Source organism: Chelonia mydas, chromosome 3 (genome assembly GCF_015237465.2).
Source record: "Chelonia mydas isolate rCheMyd1 chromosome 3, rCheMyd1.pri.v2, whole genome shotgun sequence".
Lineage (NCBI taxonomy): Eukaryota > Metazoa > Chordata > Testudines > Cheloniidae > Chelonia > Chelonia mydas.
In genome coordinates this window covers 93,061,222-93,065,152 of record NC_057851.1, presented here as the reverse complement: position 1 = coordinate 93,065,152, position 3,931 = coordinate 93,061,222, and the positions used below count along the sequence as shown (strand labels likewise).

Genomic DNA, 3,931 nt, shown 5'->3' with positions numbered 1-3,931 from the left:
AATGTCTCCCCATCTTTACAGTGCAGGGGAACAATCATTTTTCAATTATGAAAAATAATGGCAGTAACCATCATCTGAAATAGCTTAAAAAACAAAACAAAAAACCCTACCGCACCAAAGCTACTCAAGAGGTAGGCAGAGGGGAAAGGAAACATAGGGTGAGTAGGCACATGTGGAGATAAACATAAGGTGAATGCAGTGTGAACTCATGCTACTTTATGCTGCTCTACCAAAACAAAGCAGCTGTTAACTCAGTTTAGTTGGTCCATATGCTCTGCTGTACCTCACTTTGGAGCAGCACAATATACCAGTGAATCTGGCCATAAAAGTTTTTTTTAAGTGATTGAAAATTGATGCTTCATATCTTCAAATCATTAGCAATATTACATGATAACATTCTTTCAGTTTCTTGTTTATTGTTCATATAGGACATTAATAAAAATTCCCAGACAAAAATTTAAAAACAGAGTTACAGCTGAGTACATAGCTGTAATTTAGAGTAAACTAAGCTACATTAACAGCTGTTGTAATCATCCCAAAACCAAGCATTATAAACCCAGGAAACCAAGGTTAATCTGAAGGTTAATCTAAGGTTAATCTGAAAAGAAATCTAAACATGTTCAGGTATGGAAATGCAGTTAAGGAACAAAAAAGCACCTTAACTCTCCCCCTTCACAAATATTTCAAACTTCCCATGTAGTTAACTCATTTTTAATGCCTCACTCCAAATTGTGATTTTTGCCTTATGTCACTATAGGACAGAGTTGAGGTTTCTGCTGAAAGAGAATTTTTCTATCATGAATAATGGAGGAAAGATTGACTATTAATTCTTTTTTTTTTAATTAGTCTATGCACAATATTTCAGTGAATGTTAACTATATGGGGAGCCTGAAGCATCTTTGACAAGGCAGAGTTAGGGCCCCCAAACAACTGTGACTGTGCATTTCACCTTAATTTGCTGGATTTCTTTTCAGTTTAACCTTAGCTGTTAGTTTTCTAATTCATGATGTTTGATCTGGGGTTAATTACAACATTCCTGTAGCACTGTTTATCCTAAATGACTGATAATACTTTCAGTCACTCTTAACTCCATTTAACTTTTAGTTAAACCATTAAGATGAAAGGTCTCTTATTAACAAACCCTCAGAAAAGATATTACAGTCTTCAGGGGCAGCCAGAGGGATTTCAGCTAACTACTTCTTCTGGAACTGTAGGGCAGCAACAAGAACATTAAAAGAATTCTTTAATCTAGGGATTCTCAAACTTCATTGCACCGCAACCCCCTTCTGACAAAAAAAAAAATTACTATGTGACCAGAGGATGGGGGACCAAAGCCTAACCCTGCTCGAGCCTCGCTGCCCCAGCTGCGGGGGAGGGGGAACGACAAAGCCCGAGCCCCACCATACCAGGCAGGGGGGCCAAATCCCAATCCCAAGGGTTTCAGCCCCAGGCAGGGGGCCTGTAACCTGAACCTCGCCACCCAGGGCTGAAACACTCAGGCTCTGACTTCAGTCCTGGACGGTGGGGCTCGGGCTTTGGTTTCAGGCCAGGGGCCCAGAAAGGCTAATGCCAGCCCTGGCAACCTTATTAAAATGGAGTCCTGACACACAGTTTCAGAACTGCTGCGTTAATCAAACTCTTGACTCATTATTTACATCTGACTTTTTCCCATAACATCCTCAAAAGCATAACTCTGATCAGAGCCAGGCTTTAAGACTGAGTACCCCTACAAATTTAAGCCCCCACACTGCACTTTCCATCTCAAAATATCTTATGATATTTTATTAATTCTGGCTGCAACCCTGCAAGCTCGCTACGTGAAAATGATTTTGAAGTCAACGGGAGTTCTGCAGGCAGAGGACTTGCTGGATCAGATCCTGTATCAGGGGTGGCCAACCTGTGGCTCCAGAGCCACATGCGGCTCTTCAGAAGTTATTTTGCGGCTCCTTGTATAGGCACCGACCCCAGGGCTGGAGCTACAGATGCTAACTTTCCAATGTGCCAGGGGGTGCTCACTTCTCAATTCCTGGCTCTGCCCCAGTCCCTGCCCCTGAGCCTGCACTGCCCTTGCTCCTCCCCACTCCCCCCAAAGAGCCTCCTGCACTCCATGAAACAGCTGAGCAGGAGGTGCGGGAAGGGAGTAGAAGGCGCTGATCAGTGGGGCTGCCAGTGAGCGGGAGGCACTGGAGTGTGGGGGGAGCTGATGGCGGGTTGCTGATGTATTACTGTGGCTCTTTGGCAACGTACATTGATAAATTCTGGCTCCTTCTCAGGCTCAGGTTGGCCACCCCTGCCCTATATGTTGGCATTTTACCCCATCACTTAAATTCAGCTACCTTTTAGGTGAAGCATTTAACTCCATATACCAATACTGCACAATAGTTTCTTATTCGAGTGATGGAGAAACATAAGCACCTACAATACACCTGGCCAAACAGAAATTGAGCCAGGTGTTTACCATTACACTTGTGATAAGTAACACTACTTTTTTTTAAAAAAGAAAAAAAAAAAAAAAGAGTAATCAGAAATTCAGGTTTTTAAAAATTAAGTTAATTTTATGTACTCTGCCTGCACCTTCCCAAGAACCCCTTGATTTTGATTTATTTGTGGATTTTTAACCATTTTTTCTTATTTGTAAACATGCTTGCCCCCTTCTCTCTCTCTCTCAAGACTTGCAAAGCTTCCGGACTATGCGAAAGAAGCAATAAACTAAGAACTGACAACTACACATCACATGCAGAGAATAAATACGAGGACAGCGCCAAAAAAAAAAAAAAAAAAAAGAGGAGGAAAAGATTATTTCCCAACCCCTCGGATCCTTTTTTACTTCTAGTCGTCTCAGGCAGCTACCCGTGACCACACGAGTTAAAATACCGCGAGGGAGAGCAGCACTCTCAACTTGGCACGCGTCCGATCCAGGTCTCATCCCAAACCAAGGCATCCCCCGGCAGGGCAGCGCCCCACTCCAGGAGAGATGCAGGTCACCCACGCGCCCCCCTACTGGCCCCGCCACATGTGCGCGGACACGCGTGTGTAGCGGCAGGGACACGGCGCCACCAGCCCCCCCTCCCCGCACGGCCCCGCCCTTCCCCCACTCGCGCCGGGCTCCTCACAGCCCGCCCCTTGCACCCCGCCGCTCCCAAGCCGGGCCTCCGCGGGTGGGAACGGGCTCCCCCTCGCTCGGTGCGTCACCCCCGGCTCTTCCCTCCCAGCAGGCTGGTACTGGGCGAAAAGGGAAAGGCCACGGGGTGGGGCTAGGAAGTGGGCGTGATACAAGTTACGGATGGGGCGTGGCTACGCGTCGAGACGGGCGGGTTTTATGTGAGTAGGCGGAGTTAGGAATTCGCACTCTGAACGGCGGAGAGGTGGCGGAGGCGGGGCTACGTGAGAAGGCGGGTAGGACGTCTTGCGTATAGCGCTTACAACGATGCTCAGAGAAGACATTTACCAGCTCCCTGGTGGTCTAGTGGTTAGGATTCGGCGCTCTCACCGCCGCGGCCCGGGTTCGATTCCCGGTCAGGGAAGCTAATTTTTTTCCCCCCTCGGGGCTGGTTTGGAACTTGAAGTAGCAAATAGCTGCGTCTTGCACAACCCCCACAGCAAAGCGGGATACCCCTAAAGGGCCCGTGTTAGAAGGCACATGTGTGTGGTAGGGGCAGAGAGGGACAGCCACCCACCCATCCATGCCATAGAGGACACTGGCAGATGCAGGCGTGGTGGGCACCGGGCCTGGAAGGGGGTTTTCACCCCCCCCAACTACAAACCCTCCAGAGTGCACCAGCATGGCTCTGCCTGTTGCACCAGTGCCTGCAGTATGGCCTGGGGTCACTCTCAGGGGCCTGGTGCTCTCCTCGCCAGGCCTGGGCCAGCCCGCTGCGCCCCAGCAGAGACGTGTCACAGTTCTCCAGGGCCGAGGGTGACCAGACAGCAA

The 3,931-nt window shown here is 48.3% G+C and overlaps 1 non-coding gene across 1 annotated transcript; it reads left to right on the top strand.

Annotated features, from left to right (window-relative positions):
- Window positions 1-3,452: 3,452 nt before the first annotated feature.
- Window positions 3,453-3,524, top strand: TRNAE-CUC. The gene has a single exon. It is a non-coding gene; the product is annotated as a tRNA-Glu (tRNA).
- The last annotated feature ends 407 nt before the right edge of the window (window positions 3,525-3,931 follow it).